Source organism: Carettochelys insculpta, chromosome 9, assembly GCF_033958435.1.
Source record: "Carettochelys insculpta isolate YL-2023 chromosome 9, ASM3395843v1, whole genome shotgun sequence".
Classification (NCBI taxonomy): Eukaryota; Metazoa; Chordata; order Testudines; family Carettochelyidae; genus Carettochelys; species Carettochelys insculpta.
In genome coordinates this window covers 15,444,824-15,468,098 of record NC_134145.1, presented here as the reverse complement: position 1 = coordinate 15,468,098, position 23,275 = coordinate 15,444,824, and the positions used below count along the sequence as shown (strand labels likewise).

Genomic DNA, 23,275 nt, shown 5'->3' with positions numbered 1-23,275 from the left:
ATGGGTAAAAATCCTTTTTAAATGTCATGTTCGAATACTGTATTTTACTAAATTGCAAGAATTGGTCTTACAGGATGGGGGAAGCATAAGGATGGAAAATTGAAGTATGATGAAACATAGCAGCTGAGAGAAATCTTGGGTCCCAGCCCTTTCTAAATTCTTCAGCAGGGTCTCCTGCTCACCCCACACACATAGTTTTTTCTCCTACACTGTTTCCAGTCACAGGCCCATTAGGTTAATTTTATTAAATACCCATCAGGTCCTATGCCTATAACCAGGTGTGAGATCGTGTCCACTTTTCAGAAGAAAAAGAAAATCCCACTAGAGCCAATATACAAGCAACATATTGCTGGGAGCTTCACCAAAGATCAGGATTATTCACTAAGCAAAACATCAAAGAAGTGCATATCTCATGTGGAGGGTCACATCATCTAAAGTGCTGTTCTGATATCAGGGTTTGTCAATAAAATTACTGTGAAGGTTAAAGGCATGCTGAGCTGGGGTTCTGGGCACTCTCTGTTCTGACTGAAACCAAACAATGGGAGCTGAGGGTGCTCAGTAAACATCAGAAACAGACGCACTATCAATTAGCTTACGCCCAATAAGGAGGCCATGTTTTCAGCAAATGTTAATAGAAACATTTTTTGTAGAACTGACAAACTGAATTCTCCAGTACCATCTCTCTGAGTGCATGGGCATCAGGGTGTTCAAACTGGCTAAGAACAAACTAGTTTACTTTTACTGTCCAACCTGGGTAACACACATACAAGAAATAAACAAATCACATGATTCACACCCATGACTTAAAAAAAAAAATTCAGTTTGTATAATCTCCAGTAGTTATTCACACAGATAAGCAATCTCCCCCCCGCCCTTTGTTAGTATCTGATCTTTGTATTGTTTAAAATGTAAACATTTTATATGAAGAAGACACAACACAGGCTGTTTTTGAAATAAAACTTCCATACACCTCCATGGAGTCATTCACTAAAGCACAGACGGTCACACTAAGGTCAGAGGAGATCAAATGGTGCCCATTACTACAGTGAAGGCTGTGCTAACAGAATAGGGAGTAAATACACAGATAGAAAACATTACCAGAGTTTGCAGTGTGATCAGATTTCCCATCTGATCATCACACAATTAACATCTGACTTTCTAAAAAAGAAAAACTATCATCCCATTTTGACAGAGAAGCCACTGCAAGTACCAAAGGGGCACTCGCTTTCAGGAGGCTGCAGAATCACTGCTCTTAACTAAGTGCAGAGCAACAGTAAAAAGCCCATAGTACATGTTTGCAGAAAGAAAACCCTGAGTTGTATGCTTAGTGATCTATGACTTTGCTACACAGCTAATTATTGTTTGGATTGGAGAACAGTGGTCACTTACGTGTCCAAACTGAAATATTATATTAGCTAGCAGACGGTGCGCAGACAGCAGTTTAAAGAAACCACAGTTTTCCTGACAGGGCAATTTCCTGACTGCAGTTGCCGGAAACCCTCGTGTTCTTCTTTGGCTCCAGCACATTTGTAATGCATTTTCTGATTGGTTCATTGAACATAAGCCACAACTGGTTACAATTCTCCCTTCTGCTTTCTTTGAATCTTCTGAGCACTCAGCAAGATCTATACTCACTGTGTGTTTCCAGGCCTGCTTACAATACTTTTTTTAACTCTTTTACAAGGATCTGCTGACTGTGGCAAAGCTGTCAAGCTGCACAGTCATATAAAGCAGAAGGGTGTGTTATACCTTGTACAGAATTCAAATGGTATAAGTATTTTTGTGTCACTGGGAGGGACTTATTTCTCATTTAATTAAAAAAAAAAAACAATCAGGAGAAAAAGGATTTAAAATACTCCTGAAAAACCTACAATGCAGCTCAAATTCCACCTGCAGCTACAATCCTGCAATGTCATAAGAGAGCACAAAAGGGGATCAGGCTTGTGTGGACTTTGGATGGGCCTGGGATGAGGGGTTTAGGGGTACAGGAGGGGGCTTGGGGCTGAAATCAGGGGGTGCAGGCTAAAGGAGGGATTTTGGGTGTGAGAGGAGACTCCAGGCTGGGGCTAGGGGTTGGGGTGCAGGAGAGGGTTGGGTTGATGTTCCCTCTAAATTTTTCTAGCCCTGAGCAGAATGAATTTTGTTATGTGCACCAGTGTGGAGGTGGGGCGCAACATATAACCTTCATGTTGGTTCACATAACAAAATTCATGTGTCAGGAGTGGGACCAAGGGATTCTGAATGGGGGAGGGGGCTGAGGAGTGGAGTAGAGCACTGAGGTGAACGCGTCTGAGGGCTGTGGCTGGGGGTGCAGGCTCTGGGGTGGGCTGAAGATGAGGGAGCTGTAGTGCCGGGTGGGGGGAGGCTCCTGATTTAGACAGGTACTCTGTGCTGAGTGCAGGAGGGGTTCAGGCTCTGGACTGCGAGTGTGGGCTTTGGGGTGCAGGAGAATGCTCAGGGCTGGGAAGGCTCCAGGCAGGGCAGGGAGCTGGGGTTTGGGCTTAGCTGGGCAGCTTCAAGTTGAGGTTTGGGTCTTGGGGAGAGCAATCTGTCCCCACAGCTGCCCTGGGCTCTTGCATGAGGCTGAATGGGAAGCTGCACTGCCATGCAGCTTAGGGGAAACTATGGTTTGGACCCCAGTCGTGCTTGCAGTGGCTCCCAAGAAGAGGCCACCAGGTCTCTGCAGCCTCCAGGCACAAAGAAGCCCCACACACTGCCCTTGCACCTGCAGAGGCCACCCCCCACAGCTCCCCTGGAGCACAGCTCACAGCCATTAGGAGCTGCAGAGCCAGCATTGAGGGGAGGCAATGCCCAGAGCTCCCCTGCACATAAGAGCCACCAAAATTCAGTGGCCACTTCCAGGAGCCAGTGAAGGCAGGCAGATAGGGAGCCTGCCTCAGCCCCAGGCCTCCCCAACCCCTCACCGCCACTGCAGTGCCATCCGGACTTTTAACAGGCCAGTCAGCAGCACTGGCTGGAGCCGTCACGATCTCTTTTTGGTTGGGCAGTCTGGTGAAAAAACAGGTGCCTGGCAATCCTAATCCTAAATACAGGTTGTACCTCCCTCGTCTGGCACCCTCGGGACCTGAGTCTCTGTGCAAGTAATGGGCACAAGAGTGTACGAAAAGGTTGAAAAGTTTATGAAAGGGATGATACATTGAGATGAACTACAAAGGTGTGTGGCTGATCTGTGACTCCTAATAGCAGGTATTGCCAACGGCTAGAAAAAGACACTAGAGGGGGAAGGTTCTGAGTTACTACAGACAGTTCTTCCCCAGGTGTCTGGCTGGTGGGTCTTGCCCACATGCTCAGAGATGGGGAACCCCTGGCCCACGATCCAGCTCTGGACTGCAGCTTGCATGGACCTGGACCCGCAAGGCTTGGAGCTTCCCTTCCCAGCATCTGGCCCACAGTGGGATGAGAGATGGGCAGCTCCCAAGCCTCACAGGCCAAATCTGGCATGTAGGGGAGAAGAAGCCCGCCTCTACACACTGCTGCTGCTCCCCATCCCTCAGGCTGGGGGAACGCAGTTCTGCAAGGTGCTTGTGGGAGGGTTTCCCCACTGCTCTCATTAGCTGGTTTGCAGCCAATGGGAGCAGTGGAGGGTGATACCTGGGGGTGGTGGGGAGCACAGGGCCTGGTAAGTGCCCCCTTCCTCTCATGGCCAGTCCATGCCATGATCAAGTTCTGTGTGGTGCTTATGGGATCCCTGGGATCTACCCCATTGGAGAGAATGGGGCCACCAGGTTCCTGAAAGGAGGCAATGTGCCACAATGGGGAAATCCAGTTCAATGTGGGATTAACTCAAAACAAATCAGGACAGTTTGACAAACAAAAACTAAACATTTTGATTTTGGTCATGTCAAAATATTTTGTTTCAATCAAAAATACTGAACAAAAATAAACATTTCAACATTTCTAGATTCATTTTTTTTTAACTTTCCATTTCATGAATGAGAAAAAAATGTTGAAATTTTCCACTGGGACTGAAGGGATATGGTTTCAGGAGGGACTGAGTCTGATGTGCCACCAACATCTCAAAGTGCAAACTTAGGCTGAGGATGGGTGGTTAACACACACACACACCATCAGCATGGAATACTGGGTTTTCAATATTGTTAATGAAGATCTCTCTTCTTCAATTGTGCTGAATCCCACTCATTGCTAGAGAAACAAAGACAGATTAATATTTTCAAGAGCTGCCACTGATTCTGATTCATTTGTTGGGTGCCAACTTTAAGATATCCAAGTAGCTCTAGCTAAGCACTCAAAAGATGAGACACCCAGATTTAGTGACCACTTTTGAAAATTTGGCTGCTGATGTAAAATAGAGATAACATCTTCGCATACAGCATTGCCAACATCAAGCATTCAACCATCCTGAAACAAGTCTAAAAATACCATGAGATTGCCTTCATGTGAATTTTATTTAAAGAACTGTGGATTTATTTGTCTTTTGATTTCTGTGCTTTTAGTGTGTATTTAAGCCACATATTCAAGCTTTTCTCCAGTATCAGGAAGGCTAGAAACATGCTTTCTTTAAAATGAAAACTGAGATTCTCACATAGTCGTTTAACTCCAGGTTCTGCAGCTTTAAGTAAACCACCAAATTTTGTGAGGCTCCTGATAAACTTGCAAGAGTTGACAACAGGCAGTGTGTTATGAAGCTTAATGAATTACTGTTTTTAAAATACTGTTATACAGGAGGTTGGTATGTGTTGTGTCAATACAGAATATTATTGTATTTTTGTTTCCTGTTAAATCCAGCAAGCACAGTTTTGTGTGTGCACTGAACCATATAGAATGCCAAGAAGCAATTACACAATCATAATATATACTGTACATACTGGCCTCTTTGTTGAGCAAAATACCAGATTGTAATTGCAAGGAATGCAAGACAACTGACTTTTGTTTTATTTTAAAGGTTATCACATTGTATAACTCAGAACAAACAAGAAATGAGAAGATCTGTTTTACTGTTTGGTTTTCAAAATCTTCCCAACCTCCATGGGTTATGGGTAAGCACTTCTTGGCGTATGCACAAGGTACATAAGGTGACACATGACCAGGATACATCATTGAATTTGGTGTGCTAGTTAGATCATTGGCTTTTCCAGCTCAGGCCAGCTACTGGCAGGGAGTGAATCATAAACACTGATCCATGCCCCCATGGATAGGCACTCTTAAAATACATCACTTCTTCTTCAGTTACAGGGTAACTAGTGAAAGCTCTTCTTTCTAATATAGAAGAAAAGTTCTGTTTTCTTTGTTTCACTATTCTTAAAACAACTCGATCATAAGCATTAGAAATAGATCCTGTAGTAAATCAGCCTTGATGTGATCTGACATAGTCATTTTAACTAGTTCTGTAGAACAATTTAGTGTTTTTCAATGACAGTTGGCATCTTTGAAATACTCTCTTTTACAGAACTAGACAAGGTGAGACATTTGCTGGAGAAGATACTCTTTGCATAAATCTGTCTAAAAAGACTCACTTAATCATATTATTTCACTAACAGTGGTAACCTTTAGCGGCCAAAGTCCAGACGGGCTGAGAAATGGACCGTGAGTACATAAAGGTGACAGTTCCATTAACTGCAATCAAAGAAGAAGGTCAAAGGTGTGAGAGAGATAAACGACTTATTCTAAAAGGAAAAGAAAGAAAGAAAGCTCCCCAGCATGCCTGAGGAAAAGTTGGGGATTAAAGGTCCAATCCTGGTGTAAATAAAATCAGAACTAAACTCCTATTGACTACAGGCAAGACTATGCCCATACGGTTGCTGTTCATTGTCCGTGCAGACTTGTCATTGCAGGAGTACATATGTGTATACATGTTTATGTATGTATCATTAATAAAATCATATGCAGAGTGTCTGAGCAAATTGCCCACAGAAGCGTTGATGGAAAGGTTGACTTGGGACCTCCATATGAGGAACTACTTGCAGGATCTGGCCTTTATCAGAAACAATTCACTGGAAAAAATGTCAACATTTCAGCCTATCTGAAGGAACTACACCTTTTAGCTCTCTAGCCATTCAAAAACACAATCCTCCAATACACACACTAGCCAAGATCATCCAATCTGACTGGACTGTGCTGTCTACAAGATCAGAAGATAGGTGGGGATGGACAAGGAGGTTTTCAGCAACTTTTATGGCCCTGTAGCAGCCTTCACCCTGAGGCCAGCAGGTTTAGTGGTCAGGCCACGTCCAAACAGTCTCTCCACGTCATGGGTCAGCTCTTTCAGGCATTTCAGTGGACCTGGATGTCATGGCACAGTTCAACACCTCCTCACTGGAACAAAAAGGTAGTCCAGTAGCACTTTAGCAAAATAACTTATTAGGTGGTGAGCTTTCGTGGGACAGACCCGCTTCTTCAGACCATAACCTAAATTATTTTGTTAGTCTTTAAAGTGCTACTGGACTGCCTTTTTGTTTTCATAGACTATAGACTAACACGGCTATCTCTCTGTTACTCCTCATTGGAGTCTTTCACAATCAGTGTGGCCAAGGGGAGTACAGAAGGGTAGGAGGAGCTGGGCCCTCCCTCTGGGTCCTCCCACAGCTAGGGGAGAAAGACAAAATGTGGCTGAGATCCACCTGGCTGGTACTCCAAATCAGCCTTCCCTGGGAGTCTTCCTACCTTCCCTCTCTCCCTTCAGTTTAGGGATGATGCCCCACTCTCCTTGCACAGTCTCATTAATTTGGAGCCCGAACAGATGGGGGGGGGGCTGCCAAACTCACTCCCAGAGCTCAGTTGTTCCCTATAGTCAAGAAGAGGAGAAGGGGACAGGGTCACCCCTCCATTCTCCTAGACAAATCTTGCTCACGATCTTGGTCTTCCCCCTGTAGATTGCTCTACTTCAGCAGTTACCTCCTGCCTACAGCCAGTCTCCCCTCACCTTTTTCTCCACCTTTCTGCCAGAGCTTCCCTTTTAACCCTGTCCTCCACAGGGAACATATCTGGCAGCTGCAGAGTGTTCTTGTCCCAATACTGTTCTACTACTCCTTTAATTTTCATGAGGAGGCCTGCAAACACCATCATAGACCCCAAGATCTTAGAACTCATCTCCATGTGTCAGGATCCCAACACAAATTAAAGCAATTTGAGAGCTGTTCCAATAATCAAGGTTTTTCCAGGCACACAAACTCCCACCTGGCCATGCCCACATCTCTCAGCCAGGGTTAAGGATAAGGGAGATGGTACCACTAACCCACCTCTACACTAATCACATACTCCTCCACTGATATGAAGTCTTCAACGGGCTGATAAAATTGGCTATAGAATTGTTTAGCACCATTCAGAGATGATAGAGTGATGATAAGCATCTGCCCAATTGTCTCAAGCAGTGCTATTTTTGTGCTGGTACTTGCCAGTACTGAGTACTGGCACCTCAGCAGCCCCAGCCACTGGACTGGTTGGGGAGGCAGGGTGAGGAACCAGCTGAGTTCTAGCTCCTCTTTTTTTTACAGAAAAGGCACTAGTCTCAACAGCTTTTCTCTATTTAGCAGGAAAATCAATACTCCACAGTCTGTATATACAGAAAATAAGTATGTTGTATGCACTATATAACTTTGCTGATTGGTTTTGTACACAAATATCTACAGCCTCTGCTTTTTAAAGTACATGTGCAATGGACATAAAACCAATGCAGTTACAAGTAGAAAGCAGATAAGAACATTCTTTTACTGATAAGTTATGCCTATAAAAGACTAGGTCTTTGATCATGAAGAATTTCAATTATTTAACTATCGATTGGGATAACAATCAGGCAAAAATTGAAGAGAAGAAAGGCTTTATAAAGGGTCATGGAGAATGGCTTACTTAGGCAGTTTGTGAAACAACCTGAAGTCTGGAGTTATTATGCACCTAATGTTAGGGAGTGGGCCAGTCCTGATATATAACATCAGACACCTCCTGGAGCACTAACCTTGAACTATTCATAAAGACAGGTAAAAAATGTGGAAGTAATAGCACCTGATAGCTTTAGTGTAGACAATTAGGGAATTTTGAGTGGAATTGTAAGCTATTGGGCAAAAAAAGAGAGATTTCTATAGGGATTTTTCAGAGATGTTAAACTTGCTCTCAGATGCTAAAGGTACAAAGAAGGGAAACCCCAAAACTTTATGCAGCTTTAACTATATCTGGGGAAATAATGAGTTTTCTGAGCATACCAGTTTGACTACAAAGACCACAAGCTGATCTAAACAGGGTGTTCATCTAACAAATTTCTAGATCCTCCAAAACAGTGAGGTCTTGCACATGATCTTGTCTGCCTGTCTCCCAACACAGACACTTGTCTTCATCTTACTGCCTGCCTTCCTGGGAGGCAGTCTAACAAGTGACCAGATGGCACATTATTCAACGATGCATGGTCCTCATGATGCCCTGTTTTCAGGCCACCTATCACCATGGAATGCAACTTAAGGATTCTATGGGAAATGTTTTTTTACTGAAGTCACAGTACAAAGGCTAGAAGAATCAGTGATCCTGCTAGCAAATAGGCTGGCTTATGTGCTACCATGCTAAAAAACACCAATAAAAACAACCACCGTTATTGCTTCATTCTCAAACTCACATCCTTCGCTCTGAGCACTCAAAACTTTAAAATTTAAAAAAAAATTAAAAACGGCTAGATTTTTTTTCTCAAGTAGCTCTCCTCTTGGAATCCTGCTGCATCTTCATGCGATGTGGAAAGGGAAGACAAGATCATAGTGCAGGACCAGAGAAGGACCCCCTTGTCAGCAAGGAGGTAAAAGTAATGCCTTGCCTGAGTGTCTCTACATATATGGCCACCCAGCTGCATTCACCTTTAGCTGCACAAAGGTGAAAAGGCTCACCATTACCTGCTCAGCAAGCAGGGACCTGCTCATAATCCTCCAGGGCCCAGTAAGAACATTGCCAAGAAAGGCCTTGGCATTTACTGTCCACCTCAGCTTGTCTCTCAATGCTAAATGAACCATGAGTTGGTGGACTTCCAGATTGACAAGCAACTTCTGGATGTCAAACCAGTATACATACACCTCTTGCCACTTCATTCCCACGTCACCTGGTTTGTGTCTCTTTGTATATCACCTTAGTAAATCTGATTTTATAATTCTGCAAGCTGTTGAGCCAGAAATTGATTTCACAAACCAAGCTGTAAAGATCTATGGAGCTCTTTACATTTCACAATATGGTTAAAACAACAAAAGGTGGTAAATACTTCCATCCAAAAATTTGCCAGGACTTTACAACTAATTATGTCTAACTCATGTCAGTACATTCATTGGTGGGGCGGGTATGGATTAGCACCTGGCCTGGGCCGTGGAAGTGAATGATTCAATCAGTGGACCAAATTTGGTGATGTATCCTGGTTACGTTCTACATGGCGCACATTGTGCACACGCTAAAAAATTGTACATTCATTTTGTTTTTGATGTGCCATACAATGTACTAACAAAGCAAACTATCAGTAATGAAGAATGACCCAAAGAGCTTGCCATCTGCCTCAAACATATCCTCTACCAATGATACATATGGACCAGTTATCTTCATTTCCTAATATTTTGGAGGAATTTTCCTACCTGAGACGTACTTAATACATTTTTTTCCAAAAACTTGTCCATTGTTTGATTTAAAAACCTGGTTAAACTGAAGAGATTGAAATGACTCCAACACATTTCAAGGAGCATTCTAATAGCTTCATTGACTGTGGAACTTTTTTCCCCTTCTGGCAGATCACGCCATTCCTGTGATTCTTTTTTTGTGTTCAGGCACTTGTGAACAGTCTCATGTCAGAACTTCAACAACATCTGTTAGCTAATAAAAAAATTTGTCCAGTGATTAGGTGGTTAAGTAAAATACAAAGCATCCTTGCAAATCATAAACTGCTATTCAGCTAAATTGATTGCAAGATGAACAACAAATGGCTTCAGCCAGCACTATAATTTTCTGAAACCTTAAACACAACTGGGGATCATTCAGACATAAAAAAGTAGCCTGTAAGGTCACTTAGCCACCTGCAAAGCCTGGACAACTAAACTAAAGAGTACTGAAGGGCCAGGAATAAAATCACTATACATGTTGTGAGTTCCTATAGAAGTTATATTTTCATGCTCTGTATTCAATCCAAAACAAATTGTCTGCTTATAATTAAATTACAGTCCTGCTTCCAAGAGTCCTGCCTCAAGGAAACCAGTTGTATACCACAGGCCGGTTACATTTGTGGTATAACATCACTAAAGCTGATGGAATTACACCAATGCTAAATTTGGCCCTGTGTGTTATCCACACTGATGCAATTCAACTTTTATGGGACAATTATGGGGTTTCCTCCTAAATTAGGCCAAATTTTCTCCAAAACATATCAGGTAAGCGGAAAAGATAGAGGCTTATTTATTTATTTTTTTATTTTTAAAAATTTTGTTGTACTGTTTCACTTAAAAATAGTCAGATATTACTAAATTTCATTGGATTTGTTCTGTATGGATTAAATTTTATAACCTGTTGCTTTTTCTCTTATTTAGAAGTACATTACAAGTAAGAGGACACAGCAAAATACTACACTCTCAAGGACATCAAATATAACAATTACAGAAAGCCTAGTAGGAAGTAATTCATGGATGCATCAAATTCCGCTTAATCTGAGCTGATTTTAACTACACCTATTTTTCATCTAGAATGTATTGCTTAGGAGCCTGTAGGACAATAAGGAATGCTAATTCTGTGATTTTTATAAAATCAGTTTTGAATTCTATATGCTCAATTCTGATCCTCAGTTACATTGATGACATTTTCTTGCACACAAGATAACAATCAGAATTTATATATGGGAAACAGACTAAGAACACAGTGCCTGATCCTCTGGTCTTGCTGCAAGACTAGAGGAAAGGAGGAGACACCTGCTGTTATAAACTACCTTAGCACTAACCTAACCCTAGGGCTAGGCTGATCTCTAATGTTAATATAAGCAATCTGAACCTACAATTCAAACACGTATGGTCCCAAGGGCCTGATCCAGAAACAGGAGATTGTAACAGTACAGAAACCCCCTGGCTATGCTTGCTTTTACCAGAGAATGTTCCCTGTCCTGGGCACAGGGAAGGGAGCTGATTCTCATAGCTTTACAGTTCCCACAGACAGGATGACCATGTGTCCTGTTTTTACCAGGACAGTCCTTTATTTAAGCTGTCTCACCGGTGTTCTGACTTCTTTAAGAAAATGGGCAAACTGTCTCATATTTAGCAGGGCTCCTGTTCACCAGCACCCTGCATCTTAAACCCTGCTGTGGAGCAGTTGCTCAGTTCCCCAGTGCCCTATGCCTCAGGGTGGTAGAGGTCACTGCCAGGGAGCTTCACCACAGGGTGGTTGCCCCATTTCCTGGCATGGCCTTGGTGCAGCTGCCCCATTGCCTGGTGCCACACACCTCGGGGAAGCAACCCTCTGCTGCAGGGGACCTCCTCTGTGGGGCACCTGCCCTGTTCCCTGGTGCACCTCAGGGCAGCAAGCAGGTCAGCCCTGACACAGAGTGGCTGCCCCATTTCCCCACACCCTCCTCTAGGAGGCTGCAGAGCCGCCATCCCCAGTGACCTACCATGGGCAGTAGCCCCCATCGCTGGGGAACCCTGACATGGAACAACAGCCCCCGAGAGTGGCTAGGTGTCCCGTATTTGCCATAGAACAATGTGGTGCCCCTACCAGAGAAGTACAAAGCTACTGAAGTGGGATCCAGCATCTGTCATACTAGAAAGAAGTTATCAACCCTATTTCAACACCTTCTCTGTACAAATATTCTGATACTACAAAGAGGTTTAATGCAGGGGGAATTAAAAAGAAGACAAGAAGTTAACTCGTGATTCTTGCATCTACTCAAGCTCATTGCTGAGCTCCATTATAAGAACTGTGAAGTTAAGTGGATCTATTTTAGTTTCTTGACTTTGTGTTAACATCGAGAACATGTATTGATTAGGACAATTATGGTAATCAGGCACAAACTGACCAGCCGACATACAATTTATTCTTTCCCACTCACATTTTTGCTTTGAGATGACAAGCAAGCAGTTATTTTACAAATCAGTGTAGAGCAAATGCCATCAACAATTTAAAATATTTTAGTTATGAAAAATAAACTGCATCATATGTGCAAAAGTTAAAGACATTTTGACATACAAGGCAGCCACAGATTCAAAGCTCCTTCCAGTGTCAGGCATAAGAGAAGAAAAATGCTTCAAGCATTCTTCAGAATTACATTCCAGAAACTAATCTTTGGATCATACAGCTTTTCTTTCTGAAGCAATGATAAAACCATAATGGCTTTACTTGACCTCTTAATGCAATTAGTGTGAACAAATGAAAGTAAATAAATAGTGCAGACAGAAATTTTATAAATACTGAAAATATTTTGTAGAGTTTTTATTTTAACCCTAATTCGGAAATGTGGTAATGAAGGAGGGAAACAATGTGGAGGAAGAAAATAAAATACAGCTATGATTTTAGGATACTTTAAATCTGATCAGTTTCAAAAATAGGGAGATTGGCAAGGTTAGTTAGGCATAATTACAAAGAATTGTCATAATTGCTCTTCACACAAATAAGGCATCAAAATAACATAACATAGGATTTATTTGGCCTACAAATATATCTCACCATCAAGAGAGAAATAATATGGAGCCGAGAATATATTAGTGTATATGTGAGTTAAAGATCAGAAATAGAAAATAATGGACCTATAACTAGCAAAAATGTCCAAGAGTGGAACACAATGCAGAAATGCAGAGACCATTATTTATCCTCCACTAGACTTCCCTTCTGTAAGCCAAGAGAAAGGGGATTTTTTAAAAATCTCCAGTTAACACAGAGTGTGTGTGTGTGTGTTGGCAGGGGGTGGGGGTTCTTACTTGTTTTGCAGCTGCATGTGGCAATACCCAGTCATTGAGAGGAATCCATTGTGGTAAGTGCCTTCCAAATGCAGAGCAAAGAGGATCATTGCCCCAATGAGCCCTCAATTTAAGCTGCTTAATAAATAAAAGAAAGGAACAAACTTCTACTCTTGTAAGTTATCTACCTCTGATCAGCACTTCCTTTGCTCTTCTCATGTCTAGTTTTTAAAGGGGATGACATTCCCTTCCACATGTCACGGCCTCTCTCTTTTTCCCCTGGTTTACCATCTCTAAGCTTGAGCAAATTGGTTGTTGTTTTTTTTTGTTTGTTTTTTGTTTTGTTTTGTTTTTTTTTTTTTCTGACCAGACATAGCCTTCAACTGTGGGACTCAAATGAACTCCATGCTGCTTTCTATCAGCTTCAACAGCACTTCACAAAGAATTCCGTGGAACAGCCAAGATCCAAATGCAGACTACAGGCACCAGCAAACTCAATAAAATAAGGAAGGGAGAAAATACTGAATCATATCCAAAAAGGTGAAGCAATAAAGGAAAGAAGAGTGCTCCTGGGATTGAAACCACCATCACAACTCATACTTGGCAATAGTTAAAAAAGCCAAAAACAACAATAATGGGGCATTGCTTAGCAATTCAACAGAGTGCTAGCCTATTTTAGGTCGTGTAATCTTGTTGGACAGTATCTATAAAGACTGAAGTTGATCTATTACATATCTAGATTGTACTGAAGTGATATATTGACCCATGAAAGAAATACTGAGTGAGGTAGAGCTACAGAGGAAAGAATGTCTCTCTCTCTCTCTCTCTCTCCCCCCTCCCCAAAGCGCAGAATGTCTGTTTTTCTTTTGGTTTGATGTATATCCTTGTACTATATATGGCCTGTTCCCATAAATCCTTCAAGGGACGTTCAGCTATGTATTTAATACGTATTTGAGGAGTTCTGGAAAAACATTTTCATTGAACTACTTCAGTTTCATAAAATACTACCTTAACTGCTTCCAGCAGATATTAGAGTCAATCTAACTGGGTGTATCAGAGAGGTAGCCGTGTTAGTCTGTATCTTCGAGAACAACAAGAAGTCCTGTGGCACCTTATAGACTAACATATTTTGGAGCATAAGCTTTCGTGGGCAAAGACCCACTTCATCATATGCATGACTCACTGGAGATTACTCTTTCTCTTCTCCTGTGTAACTTATTATATGGCTCTTAAATCAACTGTGAGCTAACAATTTCAACTAATGCTATTTTGTTTTAACTTTTTGCCTGAAAAACAATGAACATCCAAGAAGCATTTGGTCAACACAAAGCTTTAGATAAACACCACCTCCTGTACCTTTTACTGAGAAGAAGGGAGCTGTTGAGCTAGTTTTGGTACAATTTGTGAATGAAGGGGAAAGAGCTCCATCCAAATTCTTCTTTCTGACCCATTAGTATTATTGTGCATGTATCACTTATACAAATATTTTCTAAATCACCAGGCAGAACTTGTGTTAATAAGTTTCTAGCATGTGTAACAGATGTTTGGAATTTTTTACATTTTGAAATTTAAACAAAATGTCAAATTTCAGAATTTTGAAACCCAGAAAAATGCCTCTCACCCTCTGAAAAGGTTCAGCCCTGGACATCTGGAGCTAAAGTTTTAGCCTTTTCCCTTGAGCTACTGCAGGTTCATAATCATTTTGGATCAGACACAGCGATGGAAGACGAACACAAAGTGAACCGCGGGCTCTATGCAGATATTTTTCTAGAACAATTGCCACAGACTACAAGAAAACGCCCCCCACAAAAATAACAAATTTCACACATTTTCCTTCATACTACAAGGTTACTTTACCTTAATGGAATTTCTATTGGATGCTGCTCAATGGATGTGCTCTTGTTATAGTAACTCGGCCTCAATGCTGGGAAAAATAGAAGTCTTGCTAATGGGTGGAGGTTGTCATCATGAAATTGCTTTCTCTGTCCTCATGCTCCTGCTTACTGAAAGAACCCAATCAGAGATAGTGAGTGACACTAAGGCTTTTAGAAGTACTTTTAATCTGTTAATCAGCCTTTACGGAGGAGTCCATGCATCAGCTCTGGCACAAAGTGTTGTTTACAGCTGCAGGTCATTGTCATATTTATTCTGTTATGACCTTGCAACAACAACAAATAGCCTTGTGACCAGAAGGGCTCCACTACTGTAATTCCCACTGGCAGGACTTTCAGTACTCCATATCAGTCACTTGCTGCTCATGTAGCATGCAGAAAGATGCGCTTCTTCCTTGGATTGAGCAGCCGTGTTCACATTGTGCCTGCCTGCGTACTTCACCCTGGGCAAGGGAAATTGAACGCTGACCAGATAGCTCCTGGCTTTTAATGTCCTTAACTGCGCAGGCCCTCACTTGTACATATGACTATCTGCTCTTTGACGCCTCCGGCCTGATGAGGTGAACAGCAAGTGGTTGTGCCCTGGCTACAGAAGTTCTTCACTGAATCTCTGCCAAGTTTTGGAGCCCAGCAACTCCAATTTATGGCCTCCCATGGAAACCATGTGTGTTCATGAATTAGACACGAGAAGGAAGCTGATCTTGGCTGACTTTTACTTTGTGTTTCCAAAATAGGAGTGAAACCTAGCAGAGCAAAGACCAGTGGGGGCTGAACTCCAGGTAAGACAAAACTAAGAAAAAGTTCATACAATCCTTCAAGAACCAAATCTACCACATTTTGCACAGCACTGAATTATTATGAACTAGATGATGTCTGTAGACTGCAATGCATCTGGAAATTGCTCCATAGATGGTAAATTGCTGTATAAATGCTAAGCATTGTTACAGTTTCCCTGCAATCCCAAATGGAATGAACTTTCAGTCTCAAGCCCTGTAAATCCATAACAGCTCATCACAATAGTGCTACAGCCAGGCTGTCCCCACTGCTTGTTGTTTTGCACAAATTTAAACCAATCACTATTGAACTGCTGGCTAGCTGACGGACCTTTGTCAGACACAGGCTGCATCATTGCCTTTCTCTCCAGAAACCTTTGCTCTGGATCATGCTTATTTTAATTCTTTCATGGGTCACATTCTGTTTAATGGTAATTTGATTTTGCATCGCAAGACCCAGCTGTACATTAGGAGGTCGCAACCTTCCCATCTATCACATAAAGTAACTATTTTTTCCCCAAGTTCCATCAGGTTAAAAGAGTTAGCAATTCTTCTCCTTGAAGTGTCCCTTCAGCATGACCAAGATGTATAACAGCTCCGTGTAGCTATGAATGCATTACAACATGAGTCATCAATTAGTTTTGCGCCACCACCACAATATATCATTTAGCTAGCCTGCTGTAGCACTATCACGAACATTTAATTTTTTAAGGCATCTTGATATTTAACCTGGCTGCTGCATACCTCTTTTGTCTCCCTCTTTTATCTCCTGAAGGAACTATAAAAATTAGATTTGTTTGACCTGCACTAAGGGTTCGTTTAAGAGAGATGGATTTTAATTGCACTGCTTGTTCTACCAGACAGCTTTTATGTAATATTCCAGACATTTACGCACTGTCTTTTGCCTTTCTGTAAGCAGGTGTGTGTGCCCATGAATGCTTGTAAAGCAGCTCTTACCATTCATTCCACATCACTCCAATAATCCAATGGGAAATTGCTTACTCTGAGATATCATTCACATCTAATTAAGGGCTCAAGTCATTGCCCCATTTTCTAACAACATTTTTTCTCCTCTATGTTCAATTTTACTGTACAATTAGCTCCAAAAGGACATTGCTACAGCCTGAACTCACCGTGTTATTGCTGTATGATGTTTAATGCTTATCTTCGTACTTTATTGCCTGCTGTGGCTAATGCATATGATATTCAGACTTGTTCCTTCTGCTGTTTGCCTTCTCTGCCACCCCATCACATACACACAATTTCCTTGCCACATTCTCAGAACCCTTTCCTGCATTTATGATCTGAAGATACCCAGGGTGCAAGAGGCAGTGGGAAGCCCTGTACATATGTTTGTTGTGCCTATGGTTGGGTGTGATCTACTCTCCATTTGATCCCAATTCATTTAAGTCCCAATTGCATTGGATGCCTAATTAAAGAACAAGTCTGTAAGTGAGAAGCATCTCTCCTATTCATATCAATGGAAGTTAAGTGCTGCCCCTTCCACTCTTGGACCTGCCCCTTCTGGGGGCATTGAGCTGCCCCCACCCCACCCACATTGCCCAAGGGAGATGGTCAGTGATCCACCTCCTGACCCAGCTTCTGACAAAATGTAGAAACCTGCTGGTGGGGGAATGTACCTTTAAAGTCCTCAGGAGGGCATAAAAACCTAAGAACAGCCATAATGTATCAGATCAAAGGTGTAACAGTGGCCAGTGCATGGTGCCCCAGAAGAAATGAACAGAGCAGGTAACCATCAAGCAGGCCCACCAACAGGAGGGGGCAAAGGGGGCAATTGCCCCCAGGCCTGGTAATTTAAAGGGTCTAAGATTCTGGCTGCTGATCCCTGGAGCAACGACCTCCTTGTCCCCTCCCATCCTGCCTTCCTCCACTGGCAGTCCTGCTGTCTATTCTACCACCCAGAAATGGACGTCACGTTGGCCCGAGCCCAGGAGATCTCAAACCGAACACTCTAAGATGAAGACCACAGTGTACAATTCCACTTTGGAGATGAAGCAGGGGCTAACACTCGTTTGTGCAAGGGAAATTGAGATTTCTCATAGGGCTGTCAGAGACTATTCAACAAGAAACATAGGGATGCACTGCAAACTTCCCCACCTTCCATTCTAAAGGCAGACTACTTTGTCCTGCCTTCTCTTATGTAAACATGAGTAAAGTGGACTTTAAAAAAACAAACCAACCCAAGCCTTACCACAGCCAAACATTTCACTGTGTACACATCCTCCTGGGAGAGAAGGCAGCAGAGAGGGTGAGAACAAGCCACATGTGACAGATATTAGTCATATGACTTAATGCATGATGGGAAGGCTCTCAAATATGATTATAATGAAGGTAGTACAAAACCGATACTGAATAATATACAGAACACAGATACTAGGAATCAAGCAGTCACAATTGGAGGGGAGCTGTCTGCATGCTCCCTTCTAGCAACATACAGATGTGATTCTTCGTTTTAATGGACTTGTTCCCATTGATGGTAGGCCATCAATAGCTGCGTCTACACGTGCACGCTACTTCGAAGTAGCGGCACCAACTTCGAAATAGCGCCCGTCGCGTCTACACGTGTCGGGCGCTATTTCAAAGTTAACTTCGACGTTAGGCGGCGAGACGTCGAAGTCGCTAACCTCATGAGGAGATAGGAATAGCGCCCTACTTCGACGTTCAACGTCGAAGTAAGGACCGTGTAGACGATCCGCGTCCCGCAACGTCGAAATTGCTGGGTCCTCCATGGCGGCCATCAGCTGGGGGGTTGAGAGATGCTCTCTCTCCAGCCCCTGCGGGGCTCCATGGTCACCGTGGGCAGCAGCCCTTAGCCCAGGGCTTCTGGCTGCTTCTGCGGCAGCTGGGGATCTATGCTGCAGGCACAGGGTCTGCAACCAGTTGTCAGCTCTGTGTATCTTGTGTTGTTTAGTACAACTGTGTCTGGGAGGGGCCCTTTAAGGGAGCGGCTTGCTGTTGAGTCCGCCCTGTGACCCTGTCTGCAGCTGTGCCTGTCATCCCTATTTCGATGTGTGCTACTTTGACGTGTAGACGTTCCCTCGCTGCGCCTATTTCGATGTTGGGCTGAGCAACGTCGAAGTTGAACATCGACGTTGCCGGCCCTGGAGGACGTGTAGACGTTATTCATCGAAATAGACTATTTCGATGTTGGCTGCACGTGTAGACGTAGCCAATAACTGCACTGCTAGATCATGCAACAATACTGTTATCTCCTTTGACAAAAGCCAGGGCCTTCAGAGACCTTTAATTTAGAACACTAAGCACAAACCAATTGGAAATAGGCTTGAAAATTTCAACCCAGAATTCTAATCCCCTAATTCCAGATGAATTAAGATCTAGGGTTCTGGATTTGCTCATTATAGTGAAGCTGGCAGTAATGCTTAACGCTGAGGAGTAAGGTTTGCGGGAAAGAAGGCACAATACCCATATTAAATGTACAAGCATCCAGCTCAGACTGAGTCTGATCAGGCTTCTGGCAACATCTAACTTACGCTCCACAAGCTCAGAAGCTTAACACATCTGTATTAGCTACTCCTAAATTAGTATTATGTCCTTTCATTTGCTCAGTGACCCGCACCCCTGCAACATGAGACCACTTCTTACAAGGGCCAGCAGAAGAATTTGGATTCAGATCTGAGTTGGGATTCCAAAAGCCCCTCGCTCAGGGGAGGGAGGCTGGATCCAGGGATGCTGGCTCAGGACCATCTACAAAGCCAAGCGAAAATTAAATGCACATCAGCACTGCTGCACATTTGTTCCTTTAATAACATTTTCTGCATGTTTGCAGAGCAGCAGCATGAACTGAGGGAGTTGCTCCCAATGAGATTTACAGAATTTATATACTGAACGACGTTGAGGTAAACCACTGAGGAAACGCCAAGTACGTCAATAAGTCCTATCCCCTCCATAGGCTGCACTTACACAGACTGAAGGCTTGGCTTACTGGCTAACTTTTCCCTTTGTGAATAGAGTTAGGAAACATCCCTGGGCAAGAGAGTTAAGAGGAGTTGTAACAGTATGAGTCACACACTTGCCTGTCACACATTCCCTGCTATAGGGCTTTGTAACAATGGATCTGTTGTATATCACCTTGTACCCATCCTCAGCAGATACAACATTATACTGATAGAAAAATACAACATTGACACTTTTGGTGCACACTGAACTTGCTTGGTGCAAATTATATTGGTTATATATTGGTTTGTTTAAATTATTCAGGTAAACTCAATGCTAAAAGAAGTGCTGCACTGACATCCCTAGAGACGAAGCCCTCTCTTTATTCCCAGCTCAGGCAGTGACAATTAGCACTTCCCACACACTGCCTGTTCCTCATCTCTGACCTACTTGGAAGTACGACTGCAATGAACAAGAAGGTACTTCAGTCCCGAGGCTGACTCATTCTTTCTGGCCTCTGTGGAGGCTGCTATGCACAGAGGGGTTCGTGTGAGTTGGGATCATGGTGGGAAGGTGGCTGAGCCCATCAAAGGCAATTTGTTTATTTAAATGTTGTGGAACATTTTACAAACTACACATCAGAACCAATCCATGAAACTGAAAAATATTTAAATCAGTCTTCAAGGTGAGTCAAAGAGAAACTATCTCCTTGGCATTCCCTCTTCCTCCCACACGTCCCAGACTTTCAGGGAAATTCAAGGCCTATCTGACTGGTTTCTTGTGACTTAACACAGAACACAGTGTCACGTAACACTCCAACAGGCCTGTCTGCAGGCCTAAAGGCCTTAAAGAGTAGCCTTCAGGCCTCAGAGAGCAAGAGTGGGAACTTCCATTCCTTTGGCACAACCAAGTTCCCATCCCTGTGTTAAAGCCTGTTACAGTAACCAGTAACCAGGGCAACCTTGGCTTCAGCCCCGTGAGAACGTTGAAAGTGGCGTTAAGCCAGTATGCGCACACCCAGTAAACAGCTAAGGGATAAAATCACGGGGAGGTCCCACCCCTAGCTGAGTTTCACTGGGGACTCTCTGCCTCAGAGGTGCCTTGGCCATTCCCACAGCTGGAGCTATACCCGCTGTGGCCCTGATATGAGGCGCTTTGGGACTGGAACGCCCCATGGCAGAAAGGGATGTAAGCATGCCAAACAGCTTCTTGTCCAGACATATACATCTTGCTGTGCTTAAGTCTGTTAATGTGTACCCTGTGAATACTTTGCATAACTTGGAGTAGATAAGCTTAATGAAGTACAATTATTCCTAATCGGCTCTGTGTTGAAGTGAATCCCATAAATCCTGTCTGGCCTTGGCCCTGTGAGTTGACAACAGTGAGTATCACCAGAGCGCTCACAAACTATTTAAAGGGAGATGATCTGCCTTCTAAGAACCAGTGGTTCTTGAACTTATTTGATTGGGGCTTATTCTTTGTGTCTGTAGATATTTAAGCTTCTCTACCCACAAAGTACATATACCACCATCCAGCTCTGGAGGCAGCACATGCCAGCTGCAGCACAAAAGTAACGGTGGCAATACGCAAGTCTGTTGATGTGGGAGCAGAGGGAAGGGGCAGCTGCCATGGGCCCAGCGATTTAAAAGGACCAGGGCTCCTGCCACCGCTACTGTGGGAACGGCAGCAGCCAGAGCCCTAGGCCTTTGAATCTCTGCCAGAGTCCTGAGTGATGCAGGCTGGGCAGTGCTGAAGGGCTGGGTGAGGGAAACTAGGCTCCAGCCACACCACTTCTGCACAAGGCCCTGCCCCTTCCCAGGGCCTGGAGTCAGACCCCCCTACCCCACGCATCTTGTCCTCCAAGGGCCCGGCCATTATCTCGGCAACTCAGGCAATATGAAAACTGATATTCACTGAGATCACGTTGCACAGCAGACTTAGGCTTTCTCTACATGACCACTTGTGTCAATAAAAGTTTTATTCTTCACTGATAGGAAAAAACACACCCTGACTATGTTGCACCAACAAAAGTACAGATGTGGACAGCGCTACATGGGTGAGGGGCTCTCTTGCACATGTAGGGTAGTTTAATTATGCTAACAGGAGCGCTCTCTCCTGACAGCATAGAGTGGCTAGATGGGACTTCTTACAGCGACACAGCTGTAGCAGTACAGCTGTGCCACTGTAAGGTCTGTAGTGTTTATGTAGCCTTAGAAGTCAGGGGGCAGCTGTGCAGAAGTAAGGGAGGCAATGGTTAAAGTGATATATGACCATTTTGACAGCAAACTTAGCTCCATGGTTATATCTGAACTGCTGCTAACACCCCCTTGTCGACAGCCACAGCCCTGCTGAATCCCAGTGAGGGACTGGGGAGAACAGAGAAATGAGAGTCCAAGCCCAGGCTGCCTCCCAGTGAGGGACCTAGGGAGGAAAGCCCAAGTACCAAGGCTCCAGCTGTCCCATTTATCCTGCCTTCTGGGTGTGTACAGCCCTTCTGCATAAGCCCCAGCCACCCAAGGCAGGCAGCCAGAGCTTTTCAACGTAAAAAAAATAGCAGACAACTCACGCCTCCCTCGACACATTCCTGTGCCTGCCTTGGGAGGCCTGACCTCTAGTTTGAGGTGTGATCAAGAAATTCAGATGAACCTAGGTCACTGTTTTCAAGCTCTTCTCTGCAAACATGAGGCTAAAAACATTTTTTTTAATGAGGGCTGAGGTTTTCATGTAATTACATGACTTTTTTAGGAAGAACACCAAAGACTTGAGGATAAAACTGTACTCCTCCTTTTAAATGTCTAGGCACTCCTCCCCGTCCCATCAAACTCCTCTCATTTTCTGTCACCACAACTCCTCTTCCTCAAAAAACCAATCTCCCTCCCTCCCCAAAACCTGTCCATCTCACCAGCTTCCTGCCCCAGGGCCCCGCCTCAGCTCACCTCTCCACCGCACTTCATGAATATGCTCCCTTAGAACGCCCTCATGTTCCCAACATTTGAGGGAGGAGGGAAAAAGCACGGTTGTCCTCCTCAAGTTGAAGGTTGAAGGGTAGGGAAGATGGCTTCTTCCCTTTCTCCCTAAAACCATACCACAGGGTCAAAGGAGTCTTTTGGCCATTTTTATGAGGCACAGACAAAAAAGAGGTGGAAGCTTGTTTTCCTGGCTGGGGGCCAGGACTCAGGAAGTGTCTGTGATGTTTCCTGTATCTGTCCAAAGACTGCCGCTGTGCTCTCCCCTTCACAACCCCATGTTTACAGCCTGGGATTAGAAGGGGCTGATGGGCATGTGCTCTGCCTGCCCATGTGGTCCATGCATGTTGCGGTAGCCAGCACTTTCAGGTAACACACTTGCCCTTTGCCTTTGTCTTTCCCTGGAGGGTTGAATCTGACACACACTGTGCTGCTGAGTGGAGCCTTATAAAGGGAGGTGAAGACAGGAAGAGGAGCGGAACATGAGACTGCCCCACTGATATATCACAACTCCCCTGACCCTGGCTTGCGTCTCCTCCTGTCCGCTGCCCACAGGAGAGGTCTGCCTGCGACCCTACTGAAGTCCTCCCCATAGTCCATAGCCCCTGTGGGGGTCAGAACTACACTCTCTTGAAATTCTTCTTGAAACAGGTTAGAGAGGAAGCTAAACGTTTGTCATAGCATGGACCACATGTTCAGGGATTTGCTCTGGCCCACCTCGCCTCCTAATTTTAAATAGCAAACAGCCCTATGGCAACAACAGCAAAATTGCTGACAGGAAGAGTAACATTGGGGAAATATTTACCGTGTATTTAGCTTTCTTTCAATGAAATTTATCAGAGGAAGAAACTGTGCCAGCTTCCGGCAAATAA

The 23,275-nt window shown here is 43.8% G+C and overlaps 1 protein-coding gene across 11 annotated transcripts in view; it reads right to left on the bottom strand.

Annotated features, from left to right (window-relative positions):
* Nucleotides 1-23,275, bottom strand: part of FGGY (FGGY carbohydrate kinase domain containing) — a 478,496-nt gene that overhangs the window by 215,692 nt on the left and 239,529 nt on the right. Inside the window, exon 1 of one of the 11 annotated variants that reach the window (XM_075002918.1) lies at nt 1,390-1,396. The exons of the other annotated variants lie outside the window; for them this stretch is intronic. The gene's annotated coding sequence lies outside the window, so the exon portion shown is untranslated. Of the gene's footprint in view, nt 1-1,389; nt 1,397-23,275 lie in introns of those variants that run through there. 11 annotated transcript variants of the gene reach the window in all.